A 19563-nucleotide genomic window follows, 5' to 3' on the forward strand; every position below is an offset into this window, starting at 1 on the left:
CAGCATGAACTTTTCACTAAATTCTTAAAGTTGAAACCTCCAGTATTCAAGGGTGCTGAATTTGAAGATGCCTATGATTTTTTGGTTGATTGTCATGAGCTGCTACATAAAATGGACATAGTAGAACGATTCGGTGTTGAGTTTGTGACCTATCAGTTTCAAGGGGATGCCAAAATGTGGTGGCGGTCGTTTGTTGAGTGTCAACCAGCACAGGCACCACCTATGACTTGGGCATCATTCTCTAGCTTATTTATGGAGAAGTATATACCCCGGACTTTGAGGGATAAGAGGAGAGATGAATTCCTGAGCCTAGAGCAAGGAAGGATGTCTGTCGCTGCCTATGAGGCTAAATTTCGCGCACTATCCAGGTATGCCACTCAGCTTTGCTTCAGTCCACAAGAGCGGATTCGCCGTTTTGTGAAGGGATTGAGGTCAGATTTGCAGATCCCAGCCTTACAGGTAGCTGCTGCAGCAAAATCCTTTAAGAAAGTGGTTGATTTTGTGATAGAAGTGGAGGGGGTGAAGCAAGACGACTTCCCCCTGGCGTCGACATCTAAGAAGTTCCGTAAGGGAGGTGAGTTTAATGGTTCTTACTCCAGAGAGCAGAGTTCAGGAAGTTACCAAAACCGCCCTATTCAGTCTTCCCTGCAGGCTTTAGCTGGGGGTCCATCGCAGCCAAGTCAGCCTTTTTTTGAGTTTGGAGGTTATCCCCAGACTTCGTCACTTTCACAAATACCTATGCTTGACTCCAGGAATCGTTATGGATGTGGGGAGACTGGACATATTAGGAAGTATTGTCCAAAACAGAGTTACAGACCCCCAATAGTTAGAGGTAGAGGTGGTCATTGGAGAGGCCGCCATTCTGGAGGACGTGGTGGCCAAGGTAATGGTGGTCACCCAATCAGTCGGGGTGGCGGGCAAGCTGGAACTGCTGCAGCGCAACATGATAGGGGCAATGGACAGACAGGTGATAGGGCCCATTGTTATGCTTTCCCCGGGAGGTCTGAAGCAGAGACATCTGATGCTGTTATCACAGGCGATATTTTGGTCTGTGATTGCATGGCTTCTGTATTATTTGATCCTGGATCCACATTTTCATATGTATCTTTCTCATTTGCTACTGGTCTTGATTTACATTGTGATTTGCTTGACATGCCTAATAGTGTCTCTACTCCTGTGGGTGAGTCTGTGATAGTTGAGAAAGTGTACAGGTCTTGCCTTATGACTTTTGTGGGGAGCAATACTCATGTAGATTTGATTATTCTAGAGATGGTTGATTTTGATGTAATTCTGGGTATGACTTGGCTTTCTCCAAATTTTGCAATCTTAGATTGTAATGCTAAAACTGTGACATTGGCCAAGCCTGGGACAGATCCGCTAGTGTGGGAGGGTGACTATATTTCCACCCCAGTTCGTATTATCTCCTTTCTTCGTGCTAAGAGGATGGTTAGCAAGGGTTGTTAGCTTTCTTGGCACACCTCAGGGATGATATTTCCCAAGTACCTTCGATTGAGTCTGTTTCGATAGTCTGCGAGTTTCTAGATGTGTTTCCTGCAGACCTTCCTGGTATGCCACCGGATAGGGATATTGACTTTTGTATTGATCTGGAGCCGGGTACTCGCCCCATTTCCATTCCCCCTTATAGAATGGCTCCAGCTGAGTTAAGGGAGTTAAAAGCCCAACTTCAAGAGTTGTTAGGTAAAGGTTTTATTAGACCAAGTGCATCCCCTTGGGGTGCTCCTGTTTTATTTGTGAAAAAGAAGGATGGAAGTCTTCGGATGTGCATAGACTACAGGCAGCTGAATAAGGTAACTATTAAGAACAAGTATCCTATTCCTCGAATTGATAATTTGTTCGATCAGTTACAAGGTGCTTGTGTCTTCTCTAAAATTGATCTGAGATCCGGTTATCATCAATTGAAAATACGGACAGCAGATGTGCCAAAGACTGTTTTTCGAACCAGGTACGGGCATTATGAATTCTTAGTAATGTCTTTTGGGCTTACGAATGCCCCTGCTGCTTTCATGAGCCTGATGAACGGGATTTTTAAGCTATATCTGGATATCTTTGTTATTGTATTTATTAATGACATACTGATACACTCAAAGAGCAGGAAAGAACATGAGGAGCATTTGAGAATTGTATTGGAGTTGTTGAGGGAGAAAAAGCTTTATGCCAAATTCTCCAAGTGTGAGTTTTGGCTAGATTCAGTGTCCTTCTTGGGGCACGTGGTTTCTAAGGATGGAGTGATGTGGATCCTTCTAAGATTGAAGCAGTGAAGAGTTGGGTAAGACCTACTAATGTTACAAAGGTAAGGAGTTTTGTTGGTTTAGCTAGCTACTACCGTTGATTTGTCAAGAGATTTTCTTCTATTGCTTCGCAGCTGACAAATTTGACTAAGCAGAATGTTCCATTTGTATGGTTGGATGAATGTGAAGAAAGTTTTCAGAAACTCAAGACCTTGTTGACTACCGCACCAATTCTTACCTTGCCAGTGGAAGGTAAGAATTTTATTGTCTATTGTGATGCATCCTATTCTGGTTTGGGTGCAGTGCTAATGCAGAAGAGAAATGTAATTGCTTCTCCTTTGAGGCAATTAAAAGTGCATGAACGTAACTATCCGACCCATGATTTGGAGTTGGCTGCAGTAGTATTTGCATTAAAGCAATGGAGACATTACCTATATGGGGTCAAGTGTGAAGTCTATACAGATCATCGTAGTTTACAGTATGTCTTTACTCAGAAAGATTTGAATTTGAGGCAGAGGAGGTGGATGGAACTACTGAAGGACTACGATATTACTATTTTGTATAACCCAGGAAAAGCTAATGTTGTGGCAGATGCCTTAAGTAGAAAAGCAGGGAGCATGGGTAGCTTAGCCCACTTACAGATTTCTAGACGCCCATTGGCTAGAGAGGTTCAGACTTTGGCTAATGACCTTATGAGGCTGGAAATACTAGAGAAAGGAGGACTTTTGGCCTGTGTGGAGGCAAGATCCTCTTTTCTTGACAAGATTAAGGAGAAGCAGTTTACTGATGAGAAGCTGAGCCGAATTCGAGATATGGTATTACGAGGAGAGGCTAAAGAGGCAATAATTGATGAGGAAGGCGTTTTGAGGATTAAGGGAAGGGTATGTGTGCCCCGTGTTGATGATTTGATTCACACTATTCTTACAGAGGCTCATAGTTCAAGGTACTCTATACATCCTGGTGCAACCAAAATGTATCGCGACCTAAAGCAACATTTTTGGTGGAGTAGAATGAAGCGCGACATTGTTGATTTTGTTGCCAAATGCCCGAATTGTCAGCAAGTAAAGTATGAACACCAGAGGCCTGGAGGAACACTTCAGAGAATGCCCATTCCTGAATGGAAGTGGGAAAGGATTGCAATGGATTTCGTGGTTGGTCTTCCAAAGACATTGGGTAAGTTTGATTCTATTTGGGTAATTGTTGACAGGTTAACTAAGTCTGCTCACTTCATTCCGGTCAAGATGACTTACAATGCAGAGAAGTTAGCCAAACTCTATATCTCGGAAATTGTTCGATTGCATGGAGTTCCACTCTCCATCATATCAGATAGAGGTACGCAGTTTACTTCTATGTTTTGGAGAACATTACATGCTGAATTAGGTACTAGGCTGGATCTTAGTACTGCATTTCACCCTCAGACCGATGGTCAGTCTGAGCGAACGATTCAGGTGTTGGAGGATATGCTTCGTGCATGTGTGATAGAATTTGGTGGTCATTGGGATAAATTCTTACCCTTAGCAGAGTTTTCATACAACAATAGCTATCACTCAAGTATTGATATGGCTCCATTTGAGGCACTGTATGGGAGGAGATGTAGGTCTCCCATTGGTTGGTTTGATGCATTTGAGGTAAGACCTTGGGGTACCGATCTTTTGAGGGAATCGTTAGATAAGGTAAAATTCATTCAGGATAAGCTTCTAGCAGCTCAGAGCAGGCAGAAGGAATATGCAGATCGAAAGGTTAGGGACTTGAATTTTATGGAGGGTGAACAAGTCTTGCTGAAGGTTTCACCCATGAAAGGGGTGATGCGGTTTGGTAAGCGAGGTAAACTTAGTCCGAGGTATATTGGGCCATTTGAAGTTTTGAAGCGCGTGGGGGAGGTGGCTTATGAATTGGCATTGCCTCCAGGACTCTCAGGAGTGCACCCGGTATTTCATGTGTCTATGCTGAAAAAGTACCATGGGGATGGAAACTACATTATTCGTTGGGATTCAGTTCTTCTTGATGAGAATTTGTCTTATGAGGAGGAGCCGGTTGCTATTCTAGATAGAGAAGTCCGCAAGTTGAGATCAAAGGAGATTGCATCTATCAAGGTTCAGTGGAAGAATCGGCCAGTTGAAGAGTCTACTTGGGAGAATGAGGCGGATATGCAAGAAAGATATCCACATCTTTTTACAGATTCAGGTACTCTTTCTCGCCCTTGCTTTTCTTCCTGTGATCGTTCGGGGACGAACGATGGGTAAATTGGTATCTATTGTAACAACCTGTTTAGTAGGTTCGAGCAGTAAAATTATTTTAATAAAAACTGACTGGGTCGACGGACCACGCGACGGACCGTCCTGGTCACGACGGCCCGTGATGGACTCCGTCGTCCCACACTTGTTTAGTTTCTTCTGCTGCTCTTCTCATTACCCTCGACGACAAGTAGGACGAACCGTCATAGGCACGACGGACCGTCGAGGGCCTTCGTTCCAAAACACTTCAACTCTGGGAATCGGGGTACTGGAGTTACTTCTCTGAACTTCAGGACGGACCTGCAGGACGGACCGTCATGGATACGACGGACCGTCACAGGGTCTTCGTTCCAAAACACTTCAATTTTTGGAGTCTGGGTACCGGAATCGACTCTCTGAACTTCACGACGGACTTGCAGCACGGACCGTCGTAGATACGACGGACCGTCACAAGCTGCGTAACCCCGACTTGGTCAGACTTCCGCTAAATTTTTTTAAGGGGTGTTTTGGACTATTCATAATTATTATTATGAAATTAGTGGGGTAATTTTTATAATTGAGTTAGTTGGGGGTTAAAGGAGATAAATTTGAAATAAATAGTGGGTTACTTTTATCATCTTTTATAATTGATTATATGATAATTAGGGTAAAAAGAATCTGTAAAGGGAAAAAGTAAAAAGAGGAGGAGACGTGAAACGAACGAAGGGAGCGAAGTATTGAGGAAAACAAAGGCATTGGAGAGATAGCTTGCTTGATTTCGATTCTCCGGTGGAGGTAGGTTATGGTTTAATTCTATCTAATAGATAAACTCTAAATAGCGATTGATATGTATTGAATGATATTGTAAAGTCTCCTATGTACTTGATTGTGTGGTTGTATGGTTTTGATTGTGTGGTTTGTGGTTGGCTATAAAATTATGAGAATGTTGAAATTCTAATCTTGAACCATCTCTACCGAAGTAATGCCTTGAATAAAGGAGGCTTGATGAGATATTACTAAATAATGAAAAAGTGGTGGTAATAAATGATGATTTATGGTATTTATTGGATCGGAGTGTCACGTTCCGACACAGATTATTGGATCGGAGTGTCACGTTCCGACACGGATTATTGGATCGGAGTGTCACGTTCCGACACACTAACATTAAAGGCAAGAAATCTTGAATTAACTTAATATACTCGAACTCAAAGAACCTAGTTTCCAAACGAGCATGGTGTAGAGGCATGAGTCCTCATAGGTGTGCTTAATGTTGTGAATGAGGGTGTAACCATTATGGTGTTGTTGTGTCTATGGTTCACGTGCTTGTTGTTTGCCAACTGTTAAGTATTGTAGTTGGTTTTATACTATTGTTTAATATATACTGGTTTCTATTNTTTTATTTTCTTCTTGTTGTTTTGTGGAGTGCAGAAAGTGCACCATTGACTTCGACTCGTCCTCAACTCTAGCCAGTTCTTCAGCACATCAGATTTCAGGGTGAGCTATTATTCCTAGCTCGGGCTGGATTCTTTTCTTCACGTCTTGATGTCTTTGAAGTTCGGGCATGGACCATCTTTCTACTTATTTTAGTTTTCTTAAATACTCTTAGACTTAGTAATTTGAGGATAGATGTTCTTGATGTGATGACTTCCAGATTTTGGGGATGATAAGTATTATACTTTAGAAGTTTATTTAATTGATTACGTTAATAAGTTTTGGATCTTCCGCATTGTATTTTACTATTAAAAATTGATATACTGGTAAATGTTGGGGTTTTAGACTGTTGGTTCGCTCACCAGTAAGATAAGTGTGGGTGCCACTCGAGGCTCGTTTTGGGTCGTGACATGTTTATAGTAAACGTGCAAATATTATTTTGCTTTGGTAGTCCCTCGTATTCTCTTCTGATATTTGGACTGTGAGGACATAGTCTCATTTTTAGTGGGGGTGCCTCCTTTGTACTCATTTTGTTGATTTTTTTTTGCATACCGCGATTCTGCCCTTGTCGGGGGTACTTTTCTTTTTATGTTATTGATTATTGTGCTGTTGTTGGGCTTTTGATATTATGGATGTTTCTGTTGATTTTGTGTTGGATTGGTTTATTTTATTTTTTGATTTATAGTTTGTAGCTTCTTAATTTAATTTTTTATTTGGATCGATGATGTTCAATGATGGATAGAGTGAAAACTTTCTAAATGTTGAATTGTCGATTCCTTGTGAGTTTTATTGGCGTTGACTGTGGCAAAGTCTAAATAGTGGTTCTCGAATATATGCACGAGGTTTCCTAATTATTGATTGGTTGAGAACTTTCTTAAGGGCAAAATCAATATTTTTGTGAAACTTTTGACTTGGTTAGTTCTAAGAGCATAGTCATGCATGTGAATAGTGTTGAGCATACCTCCCAGTTTTTAAAAGGTTGAGCATATTATGAATGATTTAGTGACAACTCTTACCACTCTTTTTGTGACTTTTGATTCGTTAGCGGTAGAAATGTTCAGTGCTACTTGTATTTTGAATAATACCATGTGTTCGCTTTGTCGCCTAAAACTTGCCCGGTTGGTCTTGAATTATTGTTCTTGATTGACTTTGGTTGGAGAAATGATCTTAGGATTTCTTTGATGTTCTTGAAATACAATTGTCCTAAATATTTCACCTTTGCACTAAATATATCCTTATCTGTCTATTTTGAGCGTAATCTTTTGTATTGGCAACGACATTACAAGCCTTTTCCTTCTTGAAAAAATAACCCTCTTTTGAACCCTTCCCTCCTTGAACATGAGGTTGTAAAAGTTGAGGCTAAAAGCCTAAATTTAGGGTGTTATGGGAAATTCATTAAAGGGATGATTTACCATGTGAAGGTTTGATATATAAAGAAAGGAAAAAAAGAAGAAGAGAGAAATTGAGGGGGATGTACGGGGAGTCCTAAATAAAGAAAAACCTTTGAAAAAGAAAGAAGGGAATGAATATATGAGACTTGAATCTTCCAAAAGTTAAAATGGTTGTATATGTGGGGCATCTGGAGTGGAATAAGGAAAGAAATGAAAAATAGTGTGAAATGTGCATGGGTTTAAAAAGTAGCAAAAGTTGGAAATGATGAGTTTGTATAATGTTCTGGGATGGTGCGACTTAAATCTAAATGATATCCTAACCTTTCCTAAGCCTATATTACAAGCTTAACAAATTCCTTTGAGATTTCTAACCAAATGGAGTTGAGTCGATGTTGATTGAAAATATGGGCAAGCCTATGGTGTGACCTTTGTGTGCATAACATAATTCTTTGCGAATGTAAGTGTTGCATATTTGTCTCTTGTCTTGTTTATATATTTTTGTGGTTCTGGGACACTTCTTTCTTGTGAGGGCATGTAAGTTGAAAAAGTGTTGTTTTCGAAATTCCTAATTGAGTCAAGTGAGCATGTGAAAGAGTTAATGAGTTGACTCATTTCTTGAGTTTGAGTTGTTATCACTGAAATGATTCTTTGTTTTTGAAAATGTTTCATGAGAATGAGAGGATTTCTTTTGCGAAAAGTTTTCATGTGGACTATTTGTTAGTACCAAACCGAATCCATTACCTTTCTGCGAATTGATTTGTGGTGTGTCTTGGAATAAGAGTTTGTGTTTTTGATTTTCTTTAGTTGAGGACCGAAACATTTGTTTATATTACTCCATAGTGATGCAAATCTCCAGATTTTTTCACTGTTGTGGTTAATGCACTATCTGAAATAATTTGATAAAATTGCACTGTTGCTCTTGGAGATTTGGCAGTTCATTTTCCTAATATCTTGTAGCCATGGACAGAGCTATGTATGCATGATTAAGAGATCCATAACATTCTTTGGGAAGATTGCTGATTGGTTCTTTCTCAGACTATATTGAATGACATGACGAAGGTTTGTCTGGATTATCAAACATTTATGCATACCTAAAGATAGCATTCTCAAACAGAGTTTGTTTTCTCTCTCTCTCTCTCTCTCTCTCTCTTTCTTATTCTATTGGTTGAGTCTAGGCGAAACTTCTAAGCTTAATGGTTTGTTGCCTTCCCTTTTCTTGGATTAGATTTCATTGTGTTTTAAATTTGTTCAGGGTCTCCTGCTGAGTTCTTTGCAGATAACAAAAACATTGTTGGTTTTGACAATGTGAGCTTCTTATATGTTTAGGATGTCTTATAATTTTAACTTTTTTTATAATTTTATAATCAACACACATCAGCTTGATGATTAAGGATGTCTTATAATTTTAGAATTTTTATAATGTGATAATCACACAATAGTTTGATGAATAAGGATGTCAATGAAGTAATATTGCATTGCTGGCATTTGAGTGATATTATCTGTAACTGATGTTTTCAGTATCTAAAGTGTAGTGTTAGCTGTATTGTGAGGTATGTACTGCACCGAAGTAAGGTGTTTGTTATTTAATACAAATGAGAACTCTGCCATTTTTAAAACCTCAACAGTTGCGTTATTACTTATTTTGCTTACAGTGACTGTTAATCATATTATATCAATTCATGTTTTACTTCCGTAAAAAGATGCTTTCATGTATTTTAACAACTTAGATCAAATATGAACTTAGAAAAATCATGTAGATCTTCCGGGAGAATAGCTTAATAGAGAAGCAGAATACAAATATCAGAAACACCAGAGGATTAGTGAAAAAAAAAGAACTGCAATCGAAGGGTAATTGCATATAGAGAAACAAAGTTGCATAGTCTCCACAGTATAAATGGAATCTTTAGTTTTTGTGAAAATATTGCTTTGTCAATTTTATTTTGATAAAGTAAAGTGAAGTGTTGGAGAGAAGCAGCTAGTACCTCAAAATTACATAAAATTTAGGTGCCTATAATAAAGAAAAGGTTGAGAAATTGATCTCCATATGCCCCAAGGTTAGCATATGATTAGACTATTGATAAATCATCATAAGAGATGTTGCTATATTCATAATGATAGTAGAATAGGTGGTTTTTTTTTTCTGGAACTGGTTACTTGTTGAGTAAGTGGATTTTGAGGTCACACATTGTTGCCATTAGCCAACAAAAGGGAATCGACCACATTGAAGGGCATGTTGAAGGCATTAAAATAGGCTTTTTCCCTTTTTCTATAGCTCACGATTTTCATGAGGTGAAACTTATTTCAACAATGATACACTAAATGCGCTGTTAATCAAGTTAGTCTTTCCAAATGTTCAGCCTGGGAAATGTCTTTACACTACAGTGAGAGAATTTGTTGAGAATGCACTCATTGTTGCCATTAGCCAACAAAAGAGAATCGACCACATTGAAGGGCATGTTGAAGGCATTAAAATAGGATTTTTTCCTTTTCTATAGCTAAAGATTTCATGAGGTGAAACTTATTTCAACAATGATACACTAAATGCGCTTTTAATCAAGTTAGTCTTTCCAAATGTTCAGCCTGGAAAATGTCTTTACACTACTGTGAGAAAATTTGTTGAGAATGCACGCATTGTTTCCATTATCCAACAAAAGAGAATCAACCACATTGAAGGGCATGTTGAAGGAATTAAAATAGGCTTTTTCCATTTTTCTATTGCTCATGATTTTCATGAGGTGGAACTTATTTCAACAATTATACACTATATGTGTTGTTAATCAAGTTAGTCTTTCCAAATGTTCAGCCTGGGAAATGTCTTTACACTACTGTGAGAGAATTTGTTGAGAATGCACTTGATTCTTCTGAATCCATCTCTGAACTTCCAATTTAATGAGCTAACATAACCATGCAAGTGATTATTTTGTCTATTTTGTGTAACTACTTCAATGAGCTAACATAGATCTATTAATTGGAACCTCTCTTCATAGGTTTTCTTTTTTTTTTGCTTCTGTAGTGAAGAGATCGGCAGAAGCAGTGTTCTTAATGGATCTATGGCGAGGCGACCATGTAACGCCATTTCTCAGTGAGGTGTGGCGAGATCAATTAGGCGACTAGAGGCGACGTGAGACAACGTAATGTTGACCTGAAGGGCGGCACCTTTTGTTTTAAAGTTTTTAAAAAGGTCTTGACTTAATAATATTAGTCAAATTTAGTTTTTTTCCATACTTCCTGTCAGTCGTGACTGGCGTTTCTTCTCCTCAACCTCGCGATCTCTTCTTCTCTTTCAGTCGACTCGCGTGAAAGGTATGGCCCCTTTTCTCTCTTCTTCTCTTCTTTTCTTCATTTCTTCTCTTCAGTCCTCTTCTTCTCTTATTTTCTTATGTTCAATTTCTTGTGAAATGAATCTTAAATTCTGAAATCTGAAGTTCTGAACTGCTTGCTGTCTTCACTCTTCACTTCTTGCTGCCTTCACTACTTTTTTTCCCTCTGTTTTCTTCACTGTTCTGTTTTTTCCTTCTATTTTCTTTGTTCACTGTAAAATGTTGCTGAATGCTACTACTTTCACTGTGCTGACGTCCTGTGGGCTTAGTAGGCATGCTGCGTGGGTGCTTGATGGCATGCATGGTATTTGTTGTAACTTGTACAATAGTGAATTCAATGGATATTTATATATGCAATTAAGTATTTTTAATTTTTGGTATTAATGGCGTCTCGTTTCAAAGAGGCGAGCGGCGAGCGTGGCAAGGCAGGCCCTTGTCGCCTTTTGTCGCCTCTCGCCGTCCAAAACACTGGGCAGAAGTAAATTTAAACCCATGATTGGTCTGGGTTGTCATGAACGTAGAGATGATTTTAAGACATAAAAGGCTTGTGAGGTGTGTAATTGTGATTCACTTTCACTTAGATGGCATTGTGATTTATATTTTTATGCTCACTGTTTGAAATTTAGCAAATTTCATTAGTGAAATATTATTCTAGCAAATATTATTAGATGGCCTTGGGATTCTTCTAACTACTGTGTCTAGAAAAGACATGCCAAGGAAGCTCGGGTTTTAGAAATTCAAGCAAAGAATGTTTCTCTTGGTAGAAAGTAAAAGACCCTGCAACTACAAAGGATGTTAAGGGTAGGGAGGCATCATATTATAGGGTGACATGCAAGGTATGATCTGTTTCTCTTTCATCTTCTATATGCTGATTCTGCTCTAAGTATGCAAGACAAGAAAAGTACATTTTTATAGGGTGACATGCAAGGTATGATCTGTTTCTCTTTGTTCTTCTATATGATGACTCGCTCTAAGTATGCAAGACACAAAATGTACATTTTTGAATTAAATCAATTTGGCAAGTTAGTGGAACATTATTTTCTTCCCTAAAATACTCGAATTATTGTATTTTGTTTCTAATATAGGATAATGGAAGAGGAATGCCTCATGATGATATCCTGAATATGTTTGGACGAGGTTTGATGTGCTTGCCATTTCCAGTTATTTTACCCGTGGAAACTTTTGCATGCTTTTGTTATGTTCTAACTTCTTTCAGTTGCTCTTGAGCTTCAATTAAGAGGAACAAAGGTGTTTTAGACCTCTTATAAAATTGTTTCAACTTTCATATCTATGTTTGTGTATTTATTATATCTTTTGTTATATTTATTTTGTTTGTTTTTTATATTTTAATTATTATAAACTTTAAATATGGATCCTATTAAAAAAAGTAGTGGTAACAAATCAAATTTTTCAATAAAAAAGGTGCTACTAGCAGGGGTGTGGGTGTTAGTAACAATTTTTTTTAAAAAAAAATGGGTCAAGCCCGTTTATTAAGAAAAAGAGTATACAAGGCTCGGATCCAAAAGTAATCCAAGACCAACCTTTATTAGGCAATTGCTAAAAGCTAAAAACAGGTTAAAAAAAGAAAAGTGACAGTAAGGAAAGAAAATACCGACGATTATACTCATGTTGATGAAACTTTTTTCTTATCTCACATCCCACTATTTTAGAATTTCATTCTAAATATTAAGTAGACATGTGACCTTTGATGGTTTGCTAGTTTTCAGGATTAGTTGAAGGAAGAAGTAGAGTAAGAAAACCAAGACTTAGCCGACAACCCTACTAGTCTGGCAACAAAATTACCTCAATCAAATGATCTCCCTCTATTACTTTGTGTTTGGCTTTACTGAAAACTCTTTTGACCTACAGGGGAGAACAGTTTGTGCGGTCCTATATGTGTTACTCTCCCATATTAAGAAGTTGGGTATAAAAACCTTTGGTGACCTTGGGCCTTTAGTTTGTTGGTTTCCTATAATGTGTGGCCTTCTGTTGGAATTCACAAAGGTTAGTATCGTGGAGGTTATTTATGCACCTTTATGTTGTTGATTATAGTCAATTTGTGGTGTTTTGTGTGCCTAAATTTTGTTGGTTTTATTCTTTTGTGGCATTGCTATGCAAAATTTATTATTGTTGTGGGGATTTGTTGTTTTTTGTGTTGAGTCATTCTCGTTGCCCTTAAGTATTTGCATAATACCGTTAATGTGTTTGATTAATGTTGTACACAAATTTAAAATGTTAAAAATGAGACAACTATAATTGGTGTCATGTAACATTTGAATTATATTGTCAAACATGTGAGGATATAATATTTGCATAAACTAATAAATTTACATCCATTTTTGTATAATTGATCTACCTAAACTCCTTGTAGATATTTTATCCATACCTGAAATCCTAACGAGTGTGTATAAATACAATATTTTTGTGTGCTATATAAGGATAGAGAATCTCTATACCCTAACATCTTCATCTTTATATTGTGCAGAGAAGTTAGGGTGGTTAATAACTAACTAAATATTTTCAATATCTTGTAGGAGAACGCAGAAAAAATTGGTGAATATCTTCCCATCCACGAGTGAAGAAGGGGGAGGTCTTTGCACTTCTCTCCGGTATTCAAACAAGTAATTTTTTGGAAATTTGAACCAAGGCTCTATGGTTGTCGGTATCCTTCCACTATGGATCTATTACTTGAAACTTACTGTTTAAATGTTGATCAATTTGCAGGCTATGGGTGCAGGATTGATGCTGAGTTTTCTGACCAGTTCTTTAGCACACTTCAAACATGTTCCTAAGACTACCAAGTACTGCAACATTATAGTAAGTTTTGGTTAGTTTCATCTTATGCTCTGAATTAAAATTTTCTAAGATAAATTTTTCCTATCAAACTACTTCCTTATGGCATTTGCCTTCTCAATCTTTACCCTGTTGATTATGGTAAATGTGCAAATATTCTTTTGCTTTTGTAGTGCCTCATATTATCTTTTGATTTTTGGACTGTGAGGACACTGTCTCATTTTTAGTTGGGGGCTCCTTGTACTCATTTTGTTGATTGTTTCTGCATACTGCAATTGTGCCCTTGTCGGGCGTACTTTTCTTTCTTTGTTATAGATTAGTGTTCCCTTGTCAGGATTTTATAATGTGGATGTTTCTATTTATATTGTATTGGATTGGTCTGTTTTATTTTTTGATTTGTAGTTTGAAGCTTCTTTATTTTATTTTTTTTATAATATGATTTGGATTGACGATGCCCAATGATGAATAGAGAAAGACGACTTTCTAAATGTTTAATCGTGGATTGCTTGCGAGAGTTGTATTGGCGCTGATTTTATTGGCGCTGATTGTGGTGAAGTCTTAGTAGCCGTTCTCGAATAGATGTATGAAGTTGGTTGGTGATGGGTTGGTTGACAACTTTCTTAAGGGCAAAATTATTGTCTTTTTGGGAAGCTTTTTACTTGGTTTGTACTAAGAGTATAACCATGCATCTGAATATTGTTGAGCATACCTCTATGTTTTTGAAAGGTTGAGAATGTCTTGAATGATTTTGCGACAACTCTTACCACTCCTTTTGTGACTTTGGATTCGTTAGCCTATTTGTTTTTTCAAAAAGAAAATATGATTTTTTGAACCATCTTGATTTATTTGCAAGCCACATGTGGTGAGTTGTTGAATAGTGCCATGTGTTCGCTTTTGTCACCTAAAACTTGCCCAGTTAGCCTTGAAATGATGGTCTTGTTTTAGTTTGGTTGAAGAAATGATCTTAGGCTTTCTTTGATGTTCTTGAAGACCAATTTGGTCTAAAATTCCCATCTTTGTACTAAATATGTTCTTTATTGTTCCCTTTGAGCATAATCCTATTTATTAGCAACCACATTACAAGCCTTATCCTTTAATGAGTGGTGGTTTTCCTCTCATTTCGTTTAGAATTGGTGCTTCTAATGTTGTTTTTTTCTTATTTGCACGAAAATGGAATAAAGAATTGATTTAGGAGATATTTGATGAAACCTAGTGAACTTGGGGAAAAAAGAGGTCAAGAGCTGAAAATGCATTTTTGGCAGGGAAAGTACCCTCGGCGAACACACTTGTTGGGTACTTTTATTGACAATGATCGCTTAATCTTTGGTACTTCAAATGTTATCAATTAGTTATGATACTTTTAAAAATTTCTAAACATGTGTTTATATTACTTCCTAGTGATGCAAATCTGCAACTTCTTTTCACTTTTGTGGTAAATGCACTATCTGAAATAGTTTGATCAAATAGCACTGTTGCTCTTGGAGATTTTGCAGTTCATTTTCCTTATCTCTTAGAGCCATGGACAAAGCTATGTATGGCATTATTGAGAGATCCATCAGTTTCTGTGTAGAAGAATGTTGTATTGGTTCTTTGTCAAATTATAATGAATGACAAGATGAAGGTTTTGCTGTGGATAATCAAACATTTATACACACCTAAATATAACATTCTCAAACAGAGTTTTCTCTCTCTTCTCTCAAAAAAATAATAATATAAAATCGAGTTCTCCCTCCCTCTCTCTCTAATTCTATTAACTAAGTCTCGGTGAAACTTCTAAGCTTAATGGTTTTTGTTGCCTTTTCTTTTCTTGGATTAATTTTCATTTTGTGTTTTAAATTTGAGCAGAGTTTCCGGCCGAGTTCTTTGCAAATAAGAAAAACATTGCTGGTTTTGACAATGTGAGTTTCTTATTTGTTTAAGATGTCTTATAATTTTAGCTTTTTTCTAATGTTATCATAATACATTAGTTTGATTATTAAGGGTGTCAATGAAGTAATATTTCCCTGTTGGCATTTGAGTGATATAGAGAAGCTGAATGCAAAAATGCAGAAACACCAAAGGTTGGAAAAGAAAAATGAATGCCATCAAAGGGTAATTGCAAAAAAGAGAAACAAAGTTGCATAGTCTCCATAGAACACTATAAATGTGATTTTTAGTTTTTAAGAAAATATTTCTTTGTTAATTTATTTTGATAAAGTAAAGTGAACTTAATATTCATCTTGGTTAATAGCCGTGATGTTGGAGGCAGTAGCCAGTACCTTAAAGTTAAGTAAAATTTAAGTACCTTTACAAATAAAAGGTTGAAAAATTAACGTCCATATGACCCGTGGTTAGCATATAATTGGACTATTGATAACTCATCAGTGAATTCTTATACCCCTGTTGAAAACATGTTTTTATATTCATAATGATAGTAGAATAGGTGGATTTTGTTTTTTTGGTACCGGTTTCTTGTAGAGTAGGTGAATGTTTTTAATGTCGTTGACATTTGCCAACAAAAGAGAATCAACCACATTGAATGGCATGTTGAAGGCATTAAGTGAAAAGGGCTCTTCCTTTTTTAATAGCTCAAAATTTTTATGAGGTGGAACTTCAACAATAATACACTAAATGCGCTATTAATTTAGTTAGTCTTTCCAAATTTTTGGCCTGGGAAATATCTTTATACTACTATGAGAGAATTTGTTGAGAATGCACTTGTTTCTATTGACATTGTAGAGATAACCATGTAAGTGATTATTTTATCTATTTTTTGAAACTACTTCAATGAGCTAACAGAGAGTTATTGATGGGAACCTCTCCTCAAAGCTTAGTGTTGTTTTTTGTAGTTTTCTGTAGTGAAGAGCTTGGCAGAAGTAAATTTAATTTCATGATTGGTCTGGCCGACCATGAACGTAGAGATGAAGCCCTGTATGATGATTTTTCATTAGCAAAGGCTTGTGAGGTTTGTAAGCAGTAATTTACTCACTTATATGACTTTGTGATTTATATCTTTTGCTTACTGTTTGACATTAAGCAAATTTGATTAGTGAAGTATTTTTCTAATGAAATATATTTTCTAGCAAATTTCGTTAGATGGCATTGTGATTTTTTTAACTATTGTGTCGATAAATAACTTGCTAAGGAAGCTCAGGTTCTAGAGGTTTAAGCAAAGAATGTTGCTCTTGGGGAGAAAGTAAAAGACCCTACAACTACAAAGGTAACTAAGGGTAGGGAGGCATCATATTTCAAGGTGGCATGCATGGTATTATCTGTTTCTCTTTGTTCTTCTATATGTTGACTCTACTCTCAGTATGCTAGACAATAATAGTACATTTTTAATTAAATTAATTTGGCATGTTAGTGGAAGATTATTCTTCCTTAAAAGACTTTTTATTACTGTATTTTGTTTCTAATATAGGATAATTGAAGAGGAATGACACATGATGATATCCCGATTATATTTGGATGAGCTTTGATGTGCTTGCCTTTTCCGGTTTTTTTACGTGTGGAAACTTTTGCATGTTCCCACTTTTTGTAATATTCCAACTTTTCCTTTTATCTCGATCTTCAATTAGGCTGGAGATGCATCGGAAAACAAGTAAGTTCAAGTAATTCACATAGCATGCACAGACCCAAAACACTCAACTTAGCAAGGTACTGTGCCCAAAAAAAATTAAACCTAAAATATGGTATCTAAGAAGAGATGTAAGAATACTAGGTCCCCGCCTCCTATTCACACCTATCAACATGAGTTCACCCATTCAAGCTCAATCTAGATAGAAAGGAAGTTGTAAACTGCCTGAAAGCCGACCGTGCGCGCTCCAAATCACAACGCCAGAGCTTTTCCTTTCTGAATAGCCTTTCAACGCTGCCGCACTATCACCAATAGGATCATAACATCAATATGATCGTTTAGGCACCAAAATCACCCAAAACAGAGTCGGGCCAATTTTTAGAGTCAAACAGGAATCATAGGATGAAACGAAAATTTCTGAAATTGACTCCATTAAGAGGTCCTATATTATGCCTTAAACTTGTATTCCAAAGATGAACGCAATCCGATGCCTAAAATAGCCGACAACAATACATGCAAGAAAAACCCAATACAAGCAAAAATTAAAGAGAGGAAAACAACTAAAATATAAAAAATTCACCTCAAACGAGGCTTCATAAACAACTTCTAACCATAAGCCCAAGTATCCATGCTCTCAACGATCATATTGGACTTCAAATCGCTAAAGAGTCTAATTTCTGGTTACTAAAACCCTGCACCAGATATCAACACTTAAGTTATTTTGCTTAAACATTGAATTCTATGATGTGGTGTCTCAACATCACTCGAAATCCCGTGCACGCAAATAAAATATGCTAACCCATTAAATTCGGCAATGCAAACTCAATGGAACTTCCATTCAAGGTTGTTTCGCTAAAAAGTAAGCCAAAATCCATAAGGGGCTTTGGAATTAGCCTGAAAGCCTCGGGACCTAAACAAAGGGTCTATCTAGACTAAACTCGACACTTCGGAGCAAGTCAAGCTGATGGATCTCTCATCCGAGCTTGTTTACCCAAAATGTCGACTAAAGTCGAACTTGGGCGTAAACTTGAAAGTTAAATCACCTAATCACACATACTCAAATTGAAAACCTCACGAGCCGTGACGACTATACTACTAGCTAAAAATGACCTTTCTAGAGCTGATGGAATCGTCAGAATTTGATTGTGAGACCATCTTCTTGAATTTTTTAATCAAAATGGTTTGTTCAAGGTTTATAAGTTCCAAAACACTAAAACTCGCATAAAAATAAATGAATGACCTGGTGATGGAATTGTTAGTCCTACAAGTCATAAGCTGAGGATGGAAGCATCCCACCGAACCATCTGACTAGCTAAGGACTGGATGCCCGAATCTAAAGATCGCTCCTCCATAGATAGGAAGGCTAGACTTCCATACTAACTGCCTTGCGACTCATGGCTCCCTATTCGTCCTTTTCCAAATGGTGGAGAATAGAGACATCATAGTCCTTAATAAAAGCTCAATACAGCGAAGCTGCCTCGAATTAACATTCCTGGGGCTCATAATATACTGAAAACACCTTTGATCCGTGTAGATTTCATAACAAACTTCATACAAGTAGTGCTTCCAAATCTTATGCGCGAAAACTACTGTTGCCAACTTCAAGTCATGAGTGGGGTAGTTGTGCTCATGTAACCGTTGCCTTGGTGCATAAGCAATGTCTGTAATGAATGGGGTAGTTGTGCTCATGTAACTGTTGCCTCGATGCATAAGCAATATCTGGATACGTTGCATTAAAACACAACCCAAACCAACACCAGATGCGTCACGATAGATTGTGACGCCCTTGCTCTCAGCGGGAAGAGTCAATAGAGGAGCAATAGTCAACAACTCCTTGTGCTTTCAACACACACTCCTCAAACTACTCAAAAGGAACATCAAGGCGAGTCAACTGAGTCAATGGTGCATAAATGGTGGAGAATCCCTCTACAATCCGTCTGTAGTAGCTTGTTAAACCGATGAAGCTTCGAGCCTTAGTAGCTGAAATGGTCCTAGCCCAATCACGAATAGCCTTAATATTTTTTGTTGGATCTACCATGATGCCATCCTTGGACACAATGTTCCCCAAGAATTCTATTGACTCAAGCTAAAACTCGCACTTTGAGAACTTGCTATAAAGCCGCTAATCTCTCAAGGTGTAGAACACAATCTTCAAATGCAGCTCATGATCACCCATGTTCCGTGAGTATACCAAAATGAATACGGTTTGAACACTCGCATCATACAGTCTATCAAGGTGGCAATGACATTAGTCAACCCAGAAGACATGACTAAGAATTCATAGTGGCCATATCTAGTCCTAAATGTGGTCTTAGGGATGTTTGTTTCCCTAATCCTCAATCGCTGATAACAAGATTTCAAATCAAACTTCGAAAACACTGTGGCACCCTAAAGCTGGTCAAATAGATCATCAAACCCACGCATGGGGTATCGGTTCTTCACCGTCACCTTATTCAACTGCCTATAGTAAATACACGTGCGCATTGTGCCATCCTTCACAAACAGAACATGAGCCATTGAGCTCATCAAGCATATCATCTAAACTAGGGGTAGGATGACAATACTTTACCGTGATCTTACTGATGGCCCAACAATCAACACATGCGCCAT

The 19563-nt window shown here is 37.5% G+C and overlaps 1 long non-coding RNA gene across 42 annotated transcripts in view; it reads left to right on the forward strand.

Moving 5' to 3' along the window:
- The window catches only part of LOC107017725, a 62940-nt gene that overhangs the window by 14451 nt on the left and 28926 nt on the right, over nucleotides 1–19563 (forward strand). For 5 of the 42 annotated variants that reach the window (XR_003577996.1, XR_003577966.1, XR_003577961.1 and 2 more), the window contains exons 3-11: nucleotides 5891–5956; nucleotides 8252–8343; nucleotides 10298–11741; nucleotides 12325–12608; nucleotides 13139–13225; nucleotides 13329–14690; nucleotides 15243–15295; nucleotides 16226–16341; nucleotides 16531–16641. This is a non-coding gene — a long non-coding RNA (uncharacterized LOC107017725). Of the gene's footprint in view, nucleotides 1–5062; nucleotides 5258–5890; nucleotides 5957–8241; nucleotides 8400–8536; nucleotides 8590–10297; nucleotides 11742–12324; nucleotides 12609–13138; nucleotides 13226–13328; nucleotides 14724–15242; nucleotides 15296–15377; nucleotides 15599–16225; nucleotides 16342–16521; nucleotides 16746–16797; nucleotides 16961–19563 lie in introns of those variants that run through there. The other 37 variants (XR_003577987.1, XR_003577986.1, XR_003577977.1 and 34 more) reach the window with 33 other exon arrangements.

Source organism: Solanum pennellii, chromosome 4 (genome assembly GCF_001406875.1).
Source record: "Solanum pennellii chromosome 4, SPENNV200".
Lineage (NCBI taxonomy): Eukaryota > Viridiplantae > Streptophyta > Magnoliopsida > Solanales > Solanaceae > Solanum > Solanum pennellii.